At 44.3% G+C, this 17,248-nt stretch overlaps 1 protein-coding gene across 2 annotated transcripts in view; it reads left to right on the forward strand.

The window, feature by feature from the left end:
* Positions 1–1,842: 1,842 nt before the first annotated feature.
* Positions 1,843–17,248, forward strand: part of Kank1 (KN motif and ankyrin repeat domains 1) — a 208,429-nt gene continuing 193,023 nt past the window's right edge. The window contains exon 1 of one of the 2 annotated variants that reach the window (XM_046459371.2): positions 1,843–1,892. The gene's annotated coding sequence lies outside the window, so the exon portion shown is untranslated. The remainder of the gene's footprint in view (positions 1,893–17,248) is intronic. The other variant, XM_046459366.2, reaches the window with a different exon arrangement.

The following is a 17,248-nucleotide window of genomic DNA, read 5'->3' on the forward strand; positions in this document are numbered from 1 at the left end:
CTGCCATATTTTATTGATTGGGTTTGTTTCCTTTGGAGGGCCTATGAATAAATGTTTACTGACCAAATGTAGAGGAGGATCAAGCAGAGGTGAAGACTAGGAATTCTGGGGGGTGAAAGACACTTTTAAAATGCAGGCTGGGGAGATAGCTCAGTGGTAAAGTGCCTGCCTAGCATGCATGAGGCCTTGAGTTCAATTCCCATCAACAAATAAACAATAATAATAAAAATGATATTAAAAATAAAAGGCTGGGATTGTGGCTCAGCGGTAGAGCCCTCACCTAGCACGGACCCGCGTTGGATCCTCAGCACCACATAAAAATAAAGGCATTGTGTTGTGTCCTTCTACACCTAAAAAAATAAATATTAAAAAAAACCCAAATAAATAAATAAAATGCAGTGATCCCCTCTGCTTCTGATCTCCCACCTCTTATCACAATGGGAATAATTAGGATAATTATCCTTTTCACAGAATCTTAGACAATTGGCCCAGAGGCATTTTAAAGAACGTCCAGTGTCTAAATGCCCTATTTTACAAATGAAGAAACCAAGGTCCAGAAGGAGGAGTCTGCTCGCTGTTACCTAGAGAGAGAGCTGGGAATAAAGCTGAGAATCAAAAGAGATTTCCTGACCCAACTGTTTTGGGCTGTCCTTTAACAGTCAGGGTCCATCAATTTCAGGAATGTGCAGGTGTGCTTTGCAGAGAAATATAAGGAAGAATTAATTCACAGCCTCTTCTCCCCAGAGAACAGCACTTAGCCACGTGAGATTTAGTGACTTCCCTTTAACACACTAGCAAAAAGATTGTGGCGTGTGTAAGGCTAGCTGGGTGCATCCTGTGGGGAATCCACTCAGGAGGAGCATCCCATTAAGAGAATCAGTGGTCAGAGAGCTGGCATAAACGTCTTGTCCTCGGGTTTTAAGGCTGTTTTCCAATTCTCAATTCTTCTTCCCTCTTGGACCTACTTGCCATTGCTTGGAATCAGGCGTTTGCAACTGAACTGACTTCCTTAGTTCAGTCCTAAATTCTGGAGGTAAGACCTACGTTTTCTCTGGGAGTTCTCAGAACAGAACACCTGCACCCTTAAGGATAAATGCTAGATTTTCAGATAGGCAAAGTGGTATGTGCCTGTAATCCCAGGTGAAATACAGCAATAAATGTATAATGGGGGGAGAGGGGTACATTGGTCCTGCAGTGGGGCTGGGGCACATGCACGCACCGAGGACACCTGGCCGACGGGAAACTTCTGGCCGGGGCCAGAAAACAATTTCTTAGCGGCTTGAAGGGAGGGGGCAGTAAAAAGGCGCGAGGCGAGATTATTAAGCGTGTCATCCTCGCGCATCCAGCTCCTCTCCCCGTTAGGGATAATAAACCTAAGGGTCTTACTGGGAGGATTGATTCCTCTCTCTCGGGGCTGATGACAAATAAACTCAGGTGGGTAGAAGAGATGCGAGGCAGAGGGAGCAGGTGGGCCGAAGGCTGGGAGGTGTGGTAAGGTACCTCCTGGGCCCGGTAAAGGCTCGGCGGCGCGCAGGCGCACTGGGGCCCACCCACCGGCCGGCTCCGTGGCTACAAAGGCAGCGCCATCCAAAGCCCAGCTTCCTCGACTCTCAGGGAGCCTCCACCGGCCCGCGTGTCCCTCCCGCTCCTCTCCGGAGCGCAGCCACAGTTGGTCCCCGCCCTGTGAGGCTTGCGGTCCTTCTGGCTAATCCACCCTCGCAGTGGCTTCCGTGCCTGACGGCTGCGGCGCGTTTCGGGGTTTAATTCTGGCGCTGCCGGCCGGAGCCGACTCCGCCCCTCCGCCCCGCCTCCTCCCGGAGCTCTGCGAGCTGCGGCGGAGCCAGAGAGCGAGTGGCCAGCCCCGCGCGGCAGGTTGGGAGGAGCGGCTGGAGGTGAGTGGCGCGGGGGGCTGCGCTGCACCCCCTTCCCTGGCAGGGTTGGCCCGGGCGGCCAGTCTCCGACCCCTGCTTGGGGCCGGCCTTCGCGCCCAGCCTGGCAAACTTGGCGCGCCCCGGGGGCGCACGGCGGCGGTGGTGGAGGACAGCCCCTGCGGGCTCCCGCTCGCCCGGGTTACTCTGGCGGCCTCAGGACGGCCCCTTGAAAGAGGGGTTCAAGGGGTGGCTTCAGCTCCGGGGCCGCCCCAGTTTGGCGTGCCCCACGGCGGCGGAGCTCGGTAGGTCTAGAAGAGGGAGCGCAGCGTCCCCGGCTCTGGGGAGCGGGAAAGTACTTGCCCGGCCGGGGGGCGGGAGGGTGCCGGCGCCTCCCGACCCCGACCCGGCGCGCTGGCCTTAGGGTGCCTCTGGGCCCGATATTAGCCAGAGGTAGGTTGAGGCACCCCTCTTTGAGACTAATCTCCGTTAAGGTCGATGAGCAGCTCCGCAGGAGACGAGACGGTCAAGACTCCTTTATCCTCTGTCCTAGAGCGGCAGGTGGCCTAGGGTCGCCCTCAGCCGACTCCGAGATGGCTCCGGCCAGGAGGTGGGGGAGGGGCGTGGGCTCTGCGGCGCTCTGGCCCTTGGTCCCTTGGCCGACTGCCCAACCCAGCTGGGACCGCGTGGGTTTCTGGAGGATTTGCGGTGTCAGTGCGAGAGAGCGTGTGCAGGCGTCCGTCAGCGGACTTGGTCCCTGAGCACCCCCTTCTTCCTTGTCACGTCGGCAAATACTCAAGGAGCTGCGTGCTCCCGGCAGCCACCTTTTCTTGATTGTTCTTCCCCCTTTATCTGGAGCCCCCTGGAACTTGCAGAGTCAACTTTTTATGGTAAGTCTTGCAGGTCAGCAACAGCTGTGCTGCCCCAAGGATGACCAGGTGAAGGCCTTGGTGGTGCTGGCATTAACGATCTATGGCGTCCTACGTGCGGCTCTTGCTTTTTATACATCCTCTCTGGTAGCTCATCTTATTAATGAATAGATTATTATACCGGACAGAGAGACCTAAAACTAACAAGTTTAATCATTCAGATCTATAATCGTTCAGTTCCTTCTCCCACCTTCATGCCCCCACCTCTTGAGCTGGATGGAAATCAGGGTCTCCTTGCAGATTTTGTTTTCATGAATTTATTTATCTTGATTTTGGATGTGATGTGCCTGTTCGATAGTTTCTCCTTTCACCCAACTTTCCCTACTAAAATGTTGGGCACGTTCACGTTTTATTTAAACTTTTGAGATTTAGTAAACTGTGAATTTACCCATTTAATGTGTACAGCTCAGTGGCTTTAGTAAAGTTATGCAATCATCAACACTAATTCCAGAATATTTTCATCACCCACTCCAAGCATTTCTATCCCCATTAGTAATTCTTCATTCCCTCTCTCCAGCACTACTCCCTCATTTTAAGGTAGCTATATGCGGTAGAGATTGAAAGAGATTACAGACATAATTAACTTTCGTCCTTATGTTGTTAATGAAGGGTGCTGCTCCTTAGGCAGTTGAAGAAAAATTAAGTATGGGCAGTCCTATGGGGAGATTAATTAAAAAACCTGAGGAGGGAGGAGAAGCTGCTGGTGGGGGAAATTACAGAAACTACAGAAATTACAGAGTGCATTTTATGTCTTAGGGCACAGGTGTGCTTTGGATATGCTTGTGCCCTAGATTTCTCTCCTCTAAAAATCACTCTAATTGAGGATCAGCTGCAGCAAAAGTGAGTTCTAGGGTGTGTGTGTGTGTGTGTGTGTGTTTAGATAAGATGCTAGAGCGGGGGAAATGGACTGCAGATTTAAGACTAATTTTTTTAGGAATTGAACTTGGGGTGCTTTACTACTGAGGTACATCTCTGGCCCTTTCAAAAAAAAAAAAAGTTTCAGATGGGATCTAGTTAAGTTGCCCATGCTTTGAGCTTGCCATCCTCCTGCCTCAGCCTCCTGAGAAGTTGGAATGACAGTTGTGCACCATCATGCCTGGGTCTATAACTTTCTAATCTCTGCATAATCCTATGGATATGCTTTTATTTAATAATCATTGCACCACTGGAAATATGTGTTAATTTGGGAGTTCTTTCTAGTGTATATTGCTGCATGTTTACAAGTACACATTGTGAAATATAGTGTTTTTTTCCTCCCTTTTTTGACTGTTTCATAAACCAGGGATTTTCTTTTTTACAAATCTATCCATAGAGTTATCCTAGAACCCCCCTCCCCCTCAGTGTTGTGGATGGAACTCGTGGCCTCAAGCATTCTAGGCAGACACTACCATTGAACTATAGCTGCAACCCTGTAGGTTTTTTTTGTTTGTTTTGTTTTTAATGTGATACTCTTGGTAAGGGTATTGAGCAAGGAGCTTTAGAGGATATAAAAAAGATCATATTAAGTATTTTTTTTTTTGTGCCCAAATCATATATTAAAATTACCAGGTAGGCAAAATTCTTACACATGGCAAAGGAGTTAGTTTATTCAATAAATAGCGAGTCCTTGTTTGAGTTCTGAGAAGAGGTCTTTGTTGCCTGCCTGGTTAAGAGCAGCTTGTCAGAAGAGAACAAGTTGGGCTGGGCTTTTAGAGATCTTTAAAAATTGGTGGGGAGTAGGTACCTATGAAGATAAGGGACCCCACTGAGCCCTCTCAAGGGAGAGATTAACCAAGCACAAGGAGCGCCTTCCCTGGCCACTCTGGACAATGGGAGTGAGGGTGGCTTCCTGGCCATTCTTCTGGAAGATAGTGAAAACAACTGAGCCAATATAAAAGCAGGGGGGAAATGCAGCTTTTGGGGGAGGAAGGTGGTTTGTACATGCAACTCCAAGTCATGGGGCTTGGTTGCCAGAGTCCTGGGGCTTGGTTGCCAACACCTGGCAAAGACTAGGATGCAGTGGGCTGCAGCTTTCTCAGCAATCACTCTTAACCCTTCTGCTTTCCCCTCTGAGAAAATTCAGTGAACATCTCCCTAACACTCTGGCTGCAAGATCACCCTTCATTTAGAATAAGCTATATGTCAGTTAACATTAGCAAACAATAATTATATTTCTTTGACATGGGACACTCTGGAAGAATTCAGAGACCAAAACCCTCAGATCCTAGCAAGAGAGACATACAAGGAAACAGCTATAATAGGCCAAAGGGTGGAACAAACATGTATAAATCACCATTCTGGAAAGGTAGTGGATGGAAAAATTAATACTGAGAAACCTGGGTAACATTGGGGGAATTGGACTTTGAAAATGTGTACAGGTGGAGATTAAAGAGCATTGAATTTAGGCAATAGCTTTAGAAAAAGATAGTTGGCAGTACTTGACACAGAATTCTGAGGCTAGTCACATGCTTGGAGACCCAGGCGAATGGCAATTTAAGATGGTAACATTTGTCCATTGACTTGTGCCTGCTAAGTCATCTTGGTGATGTTTGTGCAAATATTGTAATTCTACACTCAGACTGGCTAATTGGAATCTTATCTTTTGCTTGCTGTGTGACCTTTGGCAAGTTTCTAACCTTCTCTGTGCCATGATTTTTTTTTCCACCTATAAAACGGGGTTAATCTGGGTGTGGTTGATTTACTCTTGTAATCCCAGCCACTCAGGAGGCTGAGGATTGTGAGTTTTTGAGGCCATTCTGGACAACAATCAAAAACAAAATACTAGACATATTCAAGGCACCTCTGTTATAGGGTTTATTGTGAGGATTAAATGGGTTCAAACCAGCTCTGTTGACGAAGGTAGCCACAAATCTCTCCAGCATCAGGAACACTTACAAGAGTAACCGCCACACCCTGTTGACTATTTCTTAATTTCTGAATTTTAAAATTTCTAACATTTTCAAGGAATGAATAATGCAAAATAACAAAGGGTTTAATGTGAAAACTAAAACCTGTCACTCTGGTCACAGCTCAGCCGTAGTGTCTTTCAGTGTGATGAGTTCTGTTTCTGTTGTTAGGTCTTGGTGGTTATAACAAATGACCCCAAAATTTAGTGGCTTAAAAATTGTTCAGTGGTCATGGTTTCTGTGGGTCAGGGATTCAGGGGGACTTGGCTGCAATATTCTGCTCCTTGACGTGCTGAGGTTGCTCTATGGCACATGCTGTTGAATGGACTTCTCTGGAGGGTCTGAGAAGACTTTTGCTCCTGTGACTTATGTTTTGGTGGGGGTATCTGGAAGTCTGGGCCCAGTACTGGCTCTTTACCAGAGCACATACTCATGTTAACTTCACTTGTCATCTTGGTGATTTTAGCATAGTGGCCCCAGGCGGGTGGACTTCTTACATCCTAACAGGTTTTCCTGTGTGTTGGTGTTTTCCAGAGAAGGAACCAATAGATGTGTATCAGTGAGATTGTTTTTTTTTTTTTTTTTTTTTTTTTTTAAATTGGAGGCTGGCTTTTCTAAACTCTGCAGTATGAGCCAGCATTTGGAGTGCAAGACAACCGTGGTATAGAGGAAGACTGAACATAGTCTGGAGAATTCCCTCTCGTTCAAGGAACCTGGTCTTCTTGTTCCAGGTCTTCGCTGGATTGGACGAGGCCCACCTGCATTATGATGTGTAATCTGCTTTTTTCAGAGTAGAATTTATGTTAATCTCCAAAACAACCTCCGAGACATACAACATTAACCATCACGCCCCACAGTGATCAGTTCAAACATACTGAAACTTCATGGCCTTTTGCGACCTGTGCCCCCAAAAGTTGCATGACTTCTTTTTCCCCACATTCTTCAGTTGGGCACGGACCCTCAACCCTTCCTTGATGGGAAGAATGTCAAAGAATTTGCAGCCTTCTTTTTAGATGGCTGCTCTCTATATTGGATATCTCAAATTCGACAACCTCTTTCAACACCTTTCCAAGAAATGGAAATACTTATAGCTCTTTTCTCTCTCTCCTCCCTTCTGCCTCTCCATTTCCAAATTTTTATTAGATATTAGTTTTATTTTTCCTAGTTACCTTTATAAGTTTAAATAAAGCGTTCCATTCTTTTCAAGACTGGCGATATGGAAAACCTGGGCCTTTGGAGAGTGCATGAGTTTGGGAGGGAAGAAGATGTCTCCAGTGGCCGACAATGAGGCTCTTGTTAAAACTCACAGACCTGCCAGAAGTAAGGATTCTCATGCTTTTTTCATCACTGAAGTAATCAGTTAATTGGAAACAATTATATATGATGGTGTCAAGAACCCTGTAACTGTCCCCCCCTCCACCCTTTAATTCATTTAGTTAATGGAAATGAGCAGTGGAGCTTGTTGAACTCTCAGAAGACAAACTAATCCCTTTTTATAATATCTGAGCCCCTGAGGAGCACCCAACAACTTCCACTCTGGTTGGCTGACAGCTGTTGCATATTACAGATAAAACCTCATGTGATTTTTTTAATGTAAATTTTGGCTTGATTAGATGCAGAATGTAAATTTTGTGGCCTGCATTACATTTTTGTAATTCACATTGTCATTGCAATTCTCACCGCCTTATTCGTCGACCTTGGGGCGGGAAGTGACAAACTAATGGGAGCAAAAGTAGAAATCAAGCCTGAACACTTCTTGCTCTTTCCCTTGTCCCCCTTCCTCCTCTTTTTTAGTATTCATTTAAACAGTGCTGCCCTTTCCTAGAAGGTCACAGTGTGGCCCTTCCTTGGGGAGGGATCCTTCTGTTAGGAGAGGTCCTCTCCTCTCTGTCGGATTCTCCCCATCTCTTTGGGGGGGGGGGGGCGCTACTGCATAGTCATTTCCCCCGGTGCTCCCTTCAGGCACAGCTCTTCCTTCTAGCATCATAGAGTGGTTCTGTCAGCTTTTGAATTTTTTTGGCGGACACAACATCTTTGTATGTGGTGCTGAGGATTGAACCCGGGCCGCATGCATGCCAGGCGAGCGCGCTACTGCTTGAGCCACATTCCCAGCCCAGCTTTTGAATTTTGTAGACATACTATCAGAGTATTTGGTCTTCCCATCTGGCTTTTCTCACCCTGTGTTGTAAGTACAGGACTGATCCATATTTTGGTACGTGATTATGGGCTGTTCATTGTCATTGCCATGTGTTGCTACCTTGTGTGACTGTCCCACCGTATATCCCTCCCATTGTAGATATACATTGGGTGGTTTCCCGTTTTGAACTAATGAATGGTACTGTCAGGAGAAATTTTGTGCATGTGTTCTAGTGAGCACACGTGCATATTTATTTTGGACATCTATCTGGGAGTAGAATTGTTGGCCCCACGGTTCTGCTGGAGTAGATAGTATTCAAGTGTTTTTTAACACTTTATACTCTCGACAATGGTAGGCGAGTTCCTGTTGCTTCTTCAGTTCCTTGCCAGGGCCAGCTTGCTCTTGTCTGTTGTCTTATTTCAGCTCATCTTGCAAATGTGTGTTACTGAAGTTTCCAGATCATTGATGAAGACAAGCACCTCAAACATGGTTCAGCCTTTTTACTTTCAGCACAGTGAACTAGAAAAGCTAAATTGGTTAAGGAATCGATCTAGAGACTATCTGAGTTATTAAACTGATCTAGCTTTTCTCTTTCTCCATGCTATAAAATTTACTTCTCATGTTTTTTTTTCTTTGATTTATTGGGAGATGTATTTCAAGGGATTTATGTCTAATAAAAGATTAAAGAACAGAAACTTTACTGTGTTGAAAATTAAGCATTCAGTTTGTTTTCAAGCTTATGCTGTTTCAACTTTTGTGGTTGTTGCTGGGGATGGAACCCAGGGCCCCATGTGCTGGGCAAGGGCTCCACCTCTGAGCTACATCTTTGGCTCAACTTTTCTAATTTGTCCAATAAATCTGTTGGCTTTTGCCTTTCACTGTGATATTTTGATCGGGAAAGTTGTCTGAGTCATGCTCTGTAGTTGAGTGGGAATCAAATTTCATTTGAAAGTGCAAAAGAAAATTTGAATTCCTGATGCATTACATGTGAAGGGAAAAAGAGAAGGGGCCTGTCAACAAAGGGTTAAGTTGGAAAATGGGAGCTGAATGTCAGAGCTCTAAGTTTTTGCTGTTTCTGAGAAATGAAATGAGTAGTTTCTAGAAAACTTAGCACCTGGTTTGGTGGGCTTGGGTTTGTTGTGTTTCCTGTTGGCCCTCTGAAATTTCCTTTTTCTCCTTCTACTCAGGGCACCCATTTGTTTTAGTTGATCTTTTAGTGGATTGTGTGCCTCTTTAGGAATGCCCACATGCTCTGGGGCTGGGGCTCAGTGGTAGCGCACTTCCCTGGCCTGTGTGGGGCACTGGGTTCAATTCTTAGCACCACATGTACATAAATAAAATAAAGGTCTATCAACAACTAAAACAAATATTTAAAAAATCTTTAAAAAATGCCTACGTGCAAATATCACCTAGCTCTGTATTTATTCTTTGTATATTCTGCCTTCCCCTAAGTAGCATTAGGGACCCTGCTGAGCAAGGAATAGATGCTGTGTGGTCTTCAGTACCTGTAAGGTACTTGTAGGTGCTGTCTGGCCTCTTGGTGACAAGGTGAAATCCTGGATTACATAACCTAGCAGGCCTTGGAGAACGTAGGCTTCTGAGGAATAAGATTTCTCTGCTTCAGAGACAACACACTTTAAACTCCTTTTAGAATTATAATTCAGGAATGCAGGGAGAGTTTGCCAGATCCCTCCCAAGGAGGGAAAGGGTTGCCGTTGACTTCAGCAGTTTCTCAGCCCTGGCATGTTTTCCCTAACAACCAGGAGAGGTCATTCCTTTCAGATAACTGACTGCTGATGGCAATTTTTGCATATGGTTTTTACTTTTCTAGAGTTGAGAGAATTCAAGGCTATTTCCCTAATGAGGTCTTATGAACTTGGTTGTGTTCTGCCGTCTCTACTGGGCAGGTGGGGGCCAGCGGGTGTGGTTGTGGCTCCAGAGTAAGATCTGTGAGCTCACAACTGTTCCTAGGACTGGGAATGACAGAAATGTGGGTGGGAGGCACGGGGCAGAGACACTGGCCTGAGGAACAGCAGGGCTTTCTGTGGCGTGGCCAGGTGGGAGGGCAGTAGCCAGGTCGCCCTTTGTAGGCATTCGGAAATGCTTCTTGAATGAATAAGTGTCATTTTATTAGTAGATACTAAAGAGGTCAGGTGGCCTGAGGTTCCGACTCACCAGTCATCATTAACCGTGATTTATATGCCCACCTTGTGGCACCTGTCCTTTAGGGGATTCAGAGTTTCCTGCTTCGGTTGTTCAAGTTCAAACATTTTGGTTATAAAGAGATTGTCCTAGTGAGGTTTGACACCCTCCCCTCCCCCCCACACACTTTAAGTATGCATCTGAATCTGGGTTTTGTTCTCCAGAATTTTTTACTTTTTCTATGAACTCAGAGCCACAAAGGAGCCATATTTTTATTGATTGATTGATTGATTGTGTGTGTGTGTGTGTGTGTTGCTGGGGATTGAACCCAGGGCCCTGTGCATGCAAAGCAAGCACTTTGCCAACTGAGCTCTATCCTAGCCCAGGAGCCATATGGTTACGCTTCTGAAATTTGGTGCCGTCTGTTTTTGTCAGGAGAGTGTGGATCAATTCTTAGGCTAGTAGAGGGGGAGAAGTGTTTCTCTGTAGGCCTGGCCGACCTCAGGAGGCAGAAAGCGCCCATTTGGATACCTTGGGGAAATGGAAAGCCTCGTCGAGGCCTTGCTTTCCCTTGCCTGCAGCCCCTCGTGTGCAGAGGTCCTCGCCGTCCAGAGCAGCCCAGCCTCTTGGAGACGGAAGCGACAGAAGTTTCTGGACTCCACTCTGCTGAAGGGAAGGTGTACCTGCAGTTGGCCTCTGGAGGCCAAAGATGGGTGATGAGGCCGTGAGGGCTCTCCGCCAGCCCCCAGTGATTCCATAAAGTAGCTGCAGAACGGTGTGAAAAAACAGGCACTTTTCCCTGCTTTGTGAACTTCAGGGGCAGAAGGAGGAAATACTGCGTAAGGGACTGAAATTTATGTAGATTATAAGTCATTTTCTTGGGAACTTTTTCAAAGAAAAGTGTTGTCACCCTCTGACCTCACCTCTGATTTGCCCAGTGACCTTGCTTACTTGTAAACGAGGCCCATCTATAACTGATGAGGGTCCTGGCTTGGCGCTGCTGTGCACTTAGGCCTGGGTCCCTGGTGGGGCTAGGATGCCAAATCCATGCACACCGTGCTCCGTCCTGAGCCTCCCCTACTCTCCCTTGACCCTCAGTAACCCAGGGTGGCTTTTCTACTTCATCCCCATTTTTCCCCTTTATTTTTGGACTGGTCAGATTGAGGGGTTCTGATTCTACCTAAGGCAGTGGTTGGGAGTGCAGGTCCTAGAGTCTCTGATTTGCTGCAGGGTGTATGTTTTCCTTGCCTCTGTGTTTGGAAGGAAACATTATCTTCATATCTTTATGCTGTGGTGTTTAAGTGTGTCCTGGTGAGTTACATGCAGAAGTGTGCAGGGAGGGAAGATGAGAGAGGAGGACCTTGGATATAGTAGTTACTGAATGTGAAATTCCTAGAACAATCTGAAAAGAGCTGCCTTGTTTGCTTCTGGCCAGAAGAGCAGAGAAAGGGCCGTAACCCAGGTAGCCCACAGTGGAAGCTCAGCAGGAAGTAACAGGATAGAGCCAGGCTTGGAGGACCTGGTGCTGGAGGAAACCCCAACTCCATATCACCACCCTTCTCCCTTCTCTGTAAGCTCTCAGCCACTTTTGCCTAAGCAGAACAATCCTGGACTGCCTGCAATATAGGGTAGTGAGAGCCCTGCACAGAGGAGCAGAGGGGTTTAATGAGATGATCGATGGGTGAGCCTTACACTCAGATGAACCACCAGGTGGTTCAGGATTCAGGGATTCCTGGAGGTTACCTGGCAGAAATTGTGGTTGGGGCTCTGGTTATTGCGGGGACTGGGATAGGGAGAGATGTCATATTTTTGGAATTCCAAATTGGTACTATGCTAGTTACCCAGAACTTTGCTGGAAGCCTCCGGGGATCCTAAGGGCCTGGGAAGCAAACCATTCAGTCTTGTAACAATGTTTCCAGAGTTTGGAGCATGAATGCCTTCCATAAAGTACCCCGCAGGCAATTGGCTGTCAGGATGGTGGTTCCTGGGCTCTGAAGCTTGGGCAAGCTAAAGCTAGCACAGTAGCATTTATACTTCCAGGGCTCCCCTGGCATGGAAGTCTTGATGCCACTTCACTTACCTTTCCCTAATCAGTGGATTCGGTGATTTGGCTGGGGAAATCCAGAGGATTGGATTTATTTCTCAAAGCCACATTTCACATGAACAAAGTGTAGCCCTGTTTTCAGTCATTAAAATTAAGAACTTCCATCAGTACAGATTGAGAGTAAAAAGTCAAGTCACAAAGAAGATATTTGGCAAACCTACCCCACCTCCCAACAACAAAATGGCTTGTCAGGATATGTAAAGAACAGTGGCCAATCAGAAAAAAATTTAAATTTAATCAAAAGTAGTCATCAGGAAAATGAAAATTAGGAGTACTATAAAATACAAATGTATACCCACTGAAATGGCAAAAATTAAATGGCAGACTAAAAACCTATACCTACATACTTGCAGAAATGTAGAAAAGTTGAAACTCTTAAATATTGCTGGTAGAATTGTAAATTGGTTTAACCATTTTGGAAAGCTATTTGAAAGTAACTGTAAACGTATCTTAACATGTATCTGAACAGATATCCTATGACTCAGCAATGATACATATCCAACAGAAATGAATCTGTTCATAATAGTGCCAGTTAGAAACACTTTGAATACCCGAAGGTCAAAGAAACTGGTGGCACAATTACACAGTGGAGTACTACACAGCAATAAAAAAGGACAAACTGAGGCAAGAGAAAGAGTTAAAATAGGCAGAAAGGAAACTTGGGCCCCTCCAAGGTCAGGTTTCTATGTGTCAGGACTGAGATTACAGATATAAAAAGCCAGGCTTCACCAAGGACAGGGCAATTCCTGTGTAAGCAGAAAAACCTGATAGGCATCTGTTGCCTAGTGCCTAGAATAAAAAGGCATAGTAACCTGATTGGACCAAAGGGTGCATGAAGAGCTCAGGCACACTGAGTGCCTTATCCAGGATTTGGGTCAGAGGCTAAATAATAAATCCTGTTACCTTGCTCTCAACCTTGTGCTCATGGATTTCATTCTTAGAATTCAAGGACAAAGAACCCACCCAACCCTGCTTCATACTATAACACTACTAACATACATTATTCATAAATATTATGTTGAATAAAATGTCAGAAATGAGTGGATTATGTGATTTCCTTTATGAAAAGCTCAAGAGAAAAAAACTAAGACGTGGTAATGGAAGTCAGAGTAGGACAGGGCTCATATAGAGATGTATGGGGGGCAAAGGGAGCTTCTTGGGTAAGCAAATAAAATCAAGACATATTAGTACAAAAAAACCCCACAAATAAAACCCCCCAAACTCTTTTAGACTTGCTTAAACCAGCATCGACAGGAATTTATTGGGAAGAACCCAGTGGAACCCAGTCAGTCCTGGGAATTATGCTGGTGTCATGTTTTGTTTGGGGCAGTCATGATGTCTCCTTCCCAGCATCTGTACCTTTTGTCATTTCTTTCTGCAGACAGCTTTTCTGTGCTTTAGCTCCCACAGTAGAAAGGGCACACTAGCTCTTGTTGACCATGACTTCCATGTCAAGCTCGACTCCTCTTTTATACTTTGTAGTTCACTGTTTCTAGCCCTGTCTCCCTCCCTCCCTCCCGATTGACCTAGCCATGTCTCCTTGTTTTCCTCTGGGAATAGAAATCTACCATGATCCGGTGTGCTGTGGCCAGAGAGGCTGGGCTCATGTAGGAAAGTTAGAGCAGACACAAGGGTCAAGATGGGTGGATACTGAGAGAGGTGGGTGAAAAGAAAATGGTTTTCATGCTACCATACATTCTGTGGAGTTTCTGCTTTCTCTCATCTTTTCCAGACACTGTTGGATTGAGGGAAAGAATCTTAGGAAATTCTTTCTTTCCAGATTCAGTCTCTGTTTCCAAAAGACATCTGACAGCTTAATCCTGGTCTTGCAGATGTAGCTGTGATCTTCAATCATTTTAAGGTTATAGGATAATTTCTTTTATTTTTGGTAGTTGTAGATGGACAGAATGCCTTTATTTTTATGTTGTGCTAAGGATAGAACCCAGTGCCTCACAAAATGCTAGGCAAGCACTCTACCACTGAGCCACAACCCCATCTCAGATAATTTCTTAAATACATGAAGATTCAGGCCTTCTGTATATAACTCTTTGTACTAAATTATAGGAAAAATGATACCCACGTTGGTATGAATTGTTAAATAACCTTCCCCACATCTGTCATGGTCTTCTAACCCTGATGGAGCTTGTGGATGTCCAGATTCAGGACTTTCCGGGGCACAGCATAACATATCTTTCTTCCAGTGTCTTGGGTAAGTTGTGGATTGCCTGTGAACCTTGACTTGGCCTATGCCATTATGAGGCGGCTTAGCATTGTCCTTGAGCTTCTAAGCACTTAAAACTGTGCGCTTTTTTTCCCATTTGCTCCCTCCCAACTAGCACTGACTCTCCCCAGAGCCTCTGTATATGAAAGTCTGCCTGCTTAGTGCTAGTAAAGTGTTCTGTGTTTCCCTGGACATCTCCCGTCACAGATTTACAAGTGGTCTTATGGAATATTTTCTTTTAGAAATTAGATTTTTAATTGGGCATGGTGGTGCACCCCTGTAATCTTAGTGACTTGGAAGAATGAGACAAGATCATAAGTTCGAGTCCAGCCTCAGCAACTTAGCATAGACCCTGTCTCAAAAAGAGCTTGGGATGTGGTTTAGTCCCTGGCACTAAAACCAAAAAAAGTTGGCTTCAAGTGAATTAATAAGTTTTCATTACAGTAGCTATGAGAAGAGTCTTGACTTTGGGTATTAATTTTCTTTGACTTCTAGAAAACAAGTGTGAGAGATGTCGTGATTTTCATCAAGTTCTGTTTTAATTGATCATTTAAAAAATTATTTGAATCATCAGGTCTTGGCAAATTTTCTAGGCAGACACTAATACTAGAAAGCTTAAAAAGAACCTGGGACTTTTTGAATTTATATTTTTTATTTTTATGATTTCTACATCCCATAAAATCCCAGACAATTACATTTCCTTATTTTGCCAGAAGACTAGCCTGCCGGTTAAGTTTATAGCCTTTATCCTTGTTTTATCCCTGATCAGTTAGACATTAATTACATGCCTGTGGAAGGGTTGGCTGCTGGACCTTGTCTTCTTTGAACTTACTGTTGTTCTCATCAAGGTCTTCTAAAGGTCAGCCAAACCAGTAACTCCAGTGCTCCCCCTCCTCCTAAGCACATTGGGTAAAGTGAAAACTTGATTAGAAGAAGGCAGAAGTTATTTCCATTTCATTTTTCATTGTGCAAATGGTTAGCATGAAGATTCACCAGCACTAAGGCCTGCACATCTGTCTGCCTTCTTCAGACTAGGTAGTAATTGTTCCACTGACCATGAACAGTTTTAAAAATGAAGTAGTTCCATCACTCAGATTATACTTAGTGACTTAAAACAACATTTTAATTTCTTGGTCACATCATTTGACAGCTGGAGCTCTATGACAGGGATCTTCTTGTTTTTAGATCCAGGTTAAATGAACCACCCCACTCTAGGGTAGACTTTTACAATATAGGGTAAGAAAGGAAATGACCAGCAGTCCATTCATGGCTATTAACACTCTGCTTGTATGTCACTTACACTAGCATTCAGTCAGCTGGAGCAAGTTGTAGGGCTCACCTGCCACAGAGGAGTCTGGAGGTGTAGTTAATTCTTCCATCTGCAGACTCAGTCACATGACATTGGGAGGGGTATAATCTTCTTTCAGGGAGGGCAGAAAATAATTGGAAACAATATAATCTACCATAATGGAAAACTATATTTAATTCAGAAAGGTTTAATGGCCTGTATGCTGATTTGGAAAGTTTTTGGAACTGATTAAATCTGTTTTTTTGGGGCTTTATTTAGAAAAGGTTATGCCTCAGAAATCTGCCTAGATATGGAAAATAAGGTCTAGTATTTGAGTGACACTGATCTCTTAAGAGCTGTACCCATAATTTGGTAACTTTTCATTGTTTCTCAAGCGTCTAGATCTGTATTTTAATCAAGAAATTACATTTCTTACTCCTGATTTTTATATCTTGGTTTTTCACATGCTGCTGTCTTATTCAATTAATTTTCATGCAGTTGCCTGTATTAATATGGTTTTGGCAACCAATTAAAGGTGATAGTGCTGTTAAGAAAAGGGTAGAAATGGGCCTTTTTGTTAAATTTTTTAGGATTGCTGGGAACGTGCTACACACCTATAACCCCAGCACTTCCGGAGATCAAGGCAGGCAGAGTGCAAGTTTGAGGCTACCCTATGCAACTTAGCTAAGTTAGCAACTGTCTCAATTTCCAGTACTGACATTCCTACAGCCTCCCTGATATACCCATTTTTATAAGGTAGGAGCATCTGTTTAGGCAAAGGTCTTAGATGCATTCTGTAATTTTTTATTATTTCTTTAATATTACTGGGCAGTGAACCTAGGGCCTTATGCATGCTAGGCAAGTGCTCTACTACTGAGCTACATCCTCAGCCCTTTCTAAAAATTTTGAGACAGGGCCTCAGTAAGTTCCCCAAGCTGGCTTTGAACTTGAGATCTCCCTCAGCCTCCTGAGTCGCAGTGATTACAGGCCTACATCACCATATTCAGTGGTTCTCTAATTTTTATGAGAATGTTGAAATCTCCTTCACTTGGTTGACCTCTAAAGCAGACCAAGCATAAGCTGGTGGACACAGAATTCTGTTCTCTGGTTCTTTCTGAGCGATTGAGTTGCTCCCAAGTCTTATTGGAAACTCATTTGTGTTAAGTGTGTTCATTTATGAAATTCTAAAGGATTTTACACTTTAGTGCCATTGAAGTATTGGGGTACTTGGAATGTTGAAATTCCTTTTCCCTGTAATTTTTAAAGTTGAATTAGCATCTATTATGTTCCCAATTTATGTAATGGAGAAATAGGGAATAGCTGAAGAATTACAGGAAACCTTTACACATCACCATCCCTCTTGCGTCTCGGTCTTTGCAGCCTTTTAAGGAACCACTGGAAAAGTTGCCCGAGGCCTTGATATTGGGAAATGCTGGGACATTTCTTGGGAGAGTATTTGACTTATCTTGTCACTGTTTTTTCTTGTTACTTTGGCCAAATCTATTGCCCACTGTTTTAAAAAAAAAAAAAAAAACCCATGTGGAACTTCATGATGACTATTTTTACTAATTAATTTAGGTCTTGTTTTACTATTTCAATACATTTTCCCTTACTCTGGATTTATTATTTCTGGTTTTTTTTTTTTTTTTTAATTACATCTAGTTTCGAAAGTTG

The sequence above is a fragment of the Marmota monax genome, unplaced genomic scaffold (genome assembly GCF_021218885.2).
Source record: "Marmota monax isolate L192 unplaced genomic scaffold, Marmota_monax_Labrador192_F-V1.1 WCK01_AAM20220418_F8-fsc00059, whole genome shotgun sequence".
Lineage (NCBI taxonomy): Eukaryota > Metazoa > Chordata > Mammalia > Rodentia > Sciuridae > Marmota > Marmota monax.